General features: G+C 37.6%; 1 long non-coding RNA gene across 1 annotated transcript; it reads right to left on the minus strand.

Annotated features, from left to right (window-relative positions):
- Positions 1–1,188: 1,188 nt before the first annotated feature.
- LOC119469735 lies at positions 1,189–3,921 on the minus strand. The gene is made up of 3 exons (XR_005198568.1): positions 3,875–3,921; positions 2,848–3,008; positions 1,189–1,214 (listed from the first exon to the last, which is right to left on the minus strand). It is a non-coding gene; the product is annotated as an uncharacterized LOC119469735 (long non-coding RNA).
- Positions 3,922–6,659: the final 2,738 nt, after the last annotated feature.

Raw genomic sequence — 6,659 nt, forward strand, 5'->3', positions numbered from 1 at the left:
TAACCAGAGGACTGTCCTGAGCTAGACTCATGTTGCCCGAAGGCAGAAGAGTGGCCTGAGCCAGTCTCATATGGGCAAGTTCTTGAGGAATGAGTGGGTCCATTTCCATGTTGGGTGTAGGTGGAAGCCTTCTCGTAAGTAGTCCCAATTCGACCATTAGTATCAGAATCAGCACATCTCGAGGTGTGTTCACCATGTTTAGAAGAGTGACTGGAGTCGTAGCTATGCTCATAGTGACTGGATGTTTGACCTGAGCTAGCTGCATATTTATCACAGCTTGTTGATTGTCCTGATATAGAACCTTGTTGCCCATTGCTGGAGGACTGACACAATCTCGAGTCCTGTTTTCTGTAGCCAGAGAACTGTCCTGAGTGAGTGTCATGTTGACCTATGTCAGAAGAGTGATCTGTGTCAGACTCATATGAGCCACAGCTAGAAGCTTGCCCTGAGCCTAACTCATATTCTCTGTAACTTGAATCAGTTGGATTTTTTGAATTTGACCAACGTTCTTTTTCCTCCCACGTCTTTGAGGTAAATTCATGGTGCTGCTTACTAGGATAATGATATGATTTCTTCTTCTGTTGTTTCTTTTTTAAGGATTCATTTGAATCAGACCAGTTTTCTTTAGAACTGAAAGGCTGATCTTCTGAGGGGTGTGTGTGCTCTTGTCCATAAGTGTCAGACCAAGTTGCTAAGTTTGATCTTTTTTTGCAATTACTTGAATGAACATAACCATTTTCTTCACTTTTAGACCTTTCTTTCTCATGAGACCCATTTTTGCTTTTCTCACTACCTTTGAAATCGTTTAAAGTTGAGTGTATGTTTTCTCCAGATATTTTCCCATGCCCAGGGCTAGACAAGTTTCTTTGGTAATGCAGGCTTCTGCATATGGATTTAGGCCTATGTTTCTTGCTTCTTCTGGAGTTCCTGGAATAGGAATCGTCCTCTCCTGTACTCCAACTTGAATGACTGGAAGAGGCTTCTTGCCCTTTGTCCTCCTCTTCTTCTGTTTCATCTTGTTCCTCTTGGTGTTGGTGCCTGTTTTCTCTCAGCTTTGACCCTGAAGCTTGGTAGTAATCTTTGCCAATGATTTTATTATGAGCCTGAACCAGCTGGAATATCATCAGAAGATACTCAGTAAAATCCACTTTCTTGTTATGGTCTCGATCCAGACTTTTCAAGATGAGCTCCACAGTATCTGGATCATTTGGATTCTGTATAAGAACAAGGTACAAAGGGTAGCTCTGTTAGTATAGGCCATACACTAGCTAAACAACTGAAGGGAAGATGTGAAAATGTAAATATTCGGCTTATTCATGTGGAACTTATTACATAGTCTTTTAGTCTGGATTGCTGTATACTGACCAGAAAGAGAAAAAGGAGTAAGCAGTGAGTAATGTGGTGAGAAATAGGTAGAAAATGATGCAATGGAAAGATGAAAGGGAACAAGAGGAGTGATTATTTTTGGTAAACAATGGGTCAAATATGAATGATTAGCTAATTTATAAATAATTTTTTATACCCATATTAATTATATAAATTTTCTTTATTTGTCCAATTAAATTAATTAGCTAAGTAATTACTCACTAAACAAAGATTTATTATGCTATTTGCCTAGCATTATGTTATATGCGAGTATAAATCAACAAACAAGTTTGCTTTCTGAAAAAGATGGAATTTCAAGTTAAGTTGGTCAGATATATAAACAAAATTATAATTTATTGTGGTAAGGTTTCTACCAGGGTACATCGGAGAGGAACCAATGGAGGTCTTAGAAAGTTTAATGAGAGTAAATGAGGCCTTTTTAAGGATGGATTAGAATTAGCCAAACAAAGGAGTAGGAAGATAAGGAGAAAGGGAAAGATTGTTCTAGGCAGAGGGAATGATATGAACAAAGGGCTGGAGGTAAAAGAAAGCTTGGAGCATTTAAGGAACTAAAGAAATCTAGGATTGCTAGATTTAGAGTTTGAAGAGTTAAGAAATGTGGATAAAGAGATAAATAGGGACCAGATTATGACTTTTAAGTCAAGTTAAGGAATTTTGTACTTTAAGAGCAATTGGGAGCTGTTGAAGGATTTTTAGCTGAGTAGTGAAATTATTATATTTGCATCTAATGCTGAGATTAGAAGTAGTAGGTGGCCTGAGCCAGAGGACTAAAAATAGTGATGAAGAGAAATGGCCTCTTTTGAGAGATTATTGATGAGCTAGATGGAGGTTGGAAGGTAGTGGTATCTGCTGAGAGAGAGAAAAAAAAAAAATGACACCAGAGTTTTGCCTTGGGCAAAAAAATGAAGGAATAAAGTTTGAGGGGAAGATTATGAGATTCATCGCTGACACACTGAATATCTGATATCTGAGTATCATGCCTAAAATTCATAGAAATCCAAATAAAAATATTCAGCAAGCAGTTGGATTTAAGGAATTGAAACTCAAAAGTCTGATCTAAACTCCCAAATATTCATTTCTAGAGCTGACATTTATAAGGTGGTGGACATATTCTTTTGTGATTCAGGGGTAAATGCTAATTTCCTGAAATCGGAAATCTAGGCATTTACTTAGATCGGAAAATTTTTCTGAGGCAGACTGTGTTTGTAAGAATTGGTCACTTAGATAGGATGTTATTTAATCTGTGTGTTTTGTTTGTTGTTTAGTAGGATCACTTCCCTTATTTATGCTATGGAAACCATAATGGATCAGCTCTTGATTTTATCTTAAACCTTTACCAAACCCTGTTCTCTATCACCAAGTTGGGAGAATCCTTTAGGATGTTGACATCAGTGACAAGAAGGTGGAAAGGGATGAAGAAGAAAAGTCCTGCATAATTCCATGTTGGCATGGAGTTCTTACCTTCAGAATTTGATGAAACTCATTTTCCAAAAGTTCTTTCAGCTCTGCCTTGTTCAACATATCATACTCCCCATGCTGAGTGGCATATTGGTAGAAAGCATCGATGACAGTGATGATGCCTTGCAGGAGTTTAGGCATTTTTTTTTTCAAGTTTGAGCAACCTAAAGGGAGGAAAAAGAGGGACCAACCCCTTACTACTCTTATTTCTTGTTTAAACGCATAATTAGATCTAAGTATTTATAATAATTGTTCAGAATTAGGCATGTTTAAATTCATTGTGGTGTAATCAAGGACTAATCCAGAGTTGAATGACTTGTTCAAGCCTTGTAGCAAGACAGTGATGAAAGTAGGAAAGTAATCCATGGGTCTTATTTCCATTCCTGAATGAATATAGGAAAAATGACTTTCTGTTTTGGTTTCCCTGCCATTACCAGGGATAATATCAACTTTGTTTGGTGGCTTTAAAAGTCCTGAGTGTTCCACTTCATCTGCTTCCTCTTTCTCTCTAGGTTCCAATAATACTGTGGGTGCAGGTCCATACTACATGACATGCCTGACTCCAACTAAGGAGCATCAGTGGCTGAACTGAACTCTCAAGACTCCTAGGTCAGAGAAAGTAGACAAAGTGAGCATAGCCAGCAACAAGCCTAGATGATGTGAAACTAAAGGCAACTACTATTAGATTCAGCTTCTGTTTTCATTCTTCAAGCAGGAAGTGACCCTCACACCTTGGTACACAATAGAAAAAGCTCAGCAGTAAAGAAGGCAACCTGCCTGTGGATAATTAGAACCCTATGATATCCATGATATTAGGGAAATGACCTCAAAGAAAGGAGATAAAGTACATAGTCCTAGTCATTTTTTTCATTTTCCTTTTCAGCAAACTTAAACTTATACCAAAGTTGCCCAGAGTATACTAAAAAGAAGCCTTGTTATCTAGTGCCTCTTTGCTTTAAAGCACATCCTGGACTTTCTTAATTTATAGCCCTAAGTACCCTTGAGCAGAGTGGAACTCCTGCTCACTTACCTAGCTCACCAGAGGAACAAGTAGGAGACAGAAGCAGCTTGCAGGGTGCTGCTAGTGTGGCAGACTGGCCTTTTTATAGAGGGAATAATGGTCCATGTTAGGGAGGAGATGCTCTCTTTGAGATGTCCTAATTTACTCCTAAACAAGCCCATCTCCACCTCTGTCTCCACCTCCCAAGTGTTTACCTTCTTTCTCACTTCCTTACATGTTCACCTAAGATTGCATTAGCAATTCCCAAATCTGGGCTACTCTCAGCCCCACCTGCCAAAGTGGCACTTTGCAGACAGGCCTCTTTTTGTATTCATCAAACTATCTAGCACAGTATGTTGACAACAAATTGTGTGTATTTTAATAAAAGTTGAGTGGAGTGTGTGCAGGGACATCATGGCCCAAATGCCAAAGAATCATGGAAATTGATGATTAAAAGGACTGTAAAGATTATCTAGTCAAACTCTCCCATTCTAAGCTTAATTTTCTTAAATGGTATTCCAGCTAAAGTGTCATCTGTGGTATTTTTATTACCTTTTGAAATGGATAATGGTGCCAGAGGCCATCCTTTTATGTCTTTACTACCTCAATTTACCAGACCCCTTATTGGCCATACATCAATGTAACTTTCATTTCAAACAACCTATAGCCTTAGGAAGAAATGCATGCTTATTAGCATGTTACCCATGGTTCTTCATGATCTGGGCTGTGGCTTTTTTCCAGGTCCATTTCTCCCCTCCATATTTCTCTTTGTGTTCCACCAGTAATTATTAATACTTCAAACTTCCTCAATATATCATGTTATTTCATATTTTTTCTTAGAATATCTTTCCTCATTATCTGCCTAGTGAACTAATTATTCTTCAAAATCCATCTTAGGCTTTTCATGGGAAATTTTTCTTTAATTACTCAAGAAAGACTTGTAATTGTATACCTTGTTTATATTTATTATTGTATCAATCATACTATATTGTAATCTTTTAAACTTGTTTTACTATACAATTATTGTTTAATATAAAAATTAGAAAATATTGATAAGCAAATAAGATGGAATCAAAATACCTTTAAAGCCACTAACCCAAAATAACTAAAGTAGTTATTTGTTGTATATCCTTGACTTACACACACACACACACACACACACACACACACACACACTGTCTCTCTCTCTCTCTCTCTTTCTCTCTCTCTCATCTGTGGGCTTATATCATTTCTAGACTATGAGCTCCTTGAGAATAAGGAATGGACATTATATATCCTTATGTCACTTGGAGACCTAGTATACTGCTTGTTTCACATAAAGCTCTCCAATAAATGCCAGTTTGAATTAAATTGAAAGAGAAACAAGGATCAAGAGTATAGTCCTCTATATTGGTCAGCTTCTGCCTTTTCACAGTAGGACAGGGTCTGCCCTCTCTCTTGCCATCTTTGCCTCAGAGGACATGATTTTACCTGAATATAAACTGAATCTTAGCATCGAGAATCAGTGAGTGGCTTTCTGCTTATTTCTGAGGACCTTGCTCTGCATTTCATCCATTGTGAACATGTAACACAAATTTCATTGAAGCTGTGTGAAGTTACATGGACTTAAAACTTGTGCAATATGGTAATCAGGATTTGAGAAGGTGTGGTAGCAAGTCTTGGCAAGTGATAAATTACTTGATTCCAAATTCAACTATTGTTAGGCTATGTGTTTTCTTCTAAGAATTGCCCAGAGGGCTGCAGAGTCAGTATCCATTCTGTAGCCATGTTTCCTCTGGATGTCTGATTGGGCTAGGTTTTCATGCTTCATCAGAGCAATGACCTTTTTAAAGGTGTGGCTGAGACTGTGGGAGTGAAGGGGAGGTGTAATTTGCTGAGTGAAGACCGATTTCCTGCAGGAGCCAGGTGTTGTCATGAAGGGAGGAGAGGGTTGTGAGTGAGGACTATTCCAGGTGAACGTGCTCTTGGGGCCAGTGTTCTCCTAAGACAGGGATCAGCAAACTTTATTTGTACAGGGCCAGATAGTACTAAATATTATCTCTGCAGGACAAATAGTTTTTGCTGCAACTACTCAACTCTGCTGTTGTAGCATAAAAGCAGCCATAGATGACATGTAAACAAATGAGCATGGCTATGTTTCAGTATAACTTATTTATTAATACCGATCTTTGAATTTCGTATTTCACATGTCATATATTCTTTTCAACCACTTACAAATATAGAACACCTTTTTATCCTGTAGGCTACACAAAAATGGTTGACAAGATAGCTATAAACTACAGGCTGTAGTTTACCACTCTTTGCTACTCTTCTGTATTTGGTTTTTGGGAAGATTCTCTAGGAGAGGAGAATATGAGAGAAAAGAAGGACTGAAAAGTGTGGGACATTAGAACCACTAACTCTTTCATGAGAGCAACAATCAAGGTGAATGTGTGAATGTCGGCATGTATGGGGTGGTAGGGAAAGGGAACAGAACAAGGGACCTTTGGCTGCTCATAAAAGGGAGGTAAATTTTGATTTGATGTGTGGGAGAAATTTTTAATATTTGCATTGACTGAAAATGCAATGAGCTCTTTGTGAAGTAACTGAATTTATTGTCAAGTATCATATGAATAGTTTTTTACTATTAAAGAAAAAATTAATCTTTTCAGTACTTTATTTTCTGAATGTACTCAACAACTAGAATTTTGTTGGGCTTTATTTCCTGGTTTGTATCATGAAAATAAGAAGTATATTACATATACATTTTGGTCTCTTCACTCCCTGTTGAGAGTTACTTATTTAAAGTTGGACTAGATTATCACAAAAATCACTT

This window comes from Cebus imitator, unplaced genomic scaffold (assembly GCF_001604975.1).
Source record: "Cebus imitator isolate Cc_AM_T3 unplaced genomic scaffold, Cebus_imitator-1.0 Scaffold801, whole genome shotgun sequence".
In the NCBI taxonomy this organism is placed as follows: domain Eukaryota; kingdom Metazoa; phylum Chordata; class Mammalia; order Primates; family Cebidae; genus Cebus; species Cebus imitator.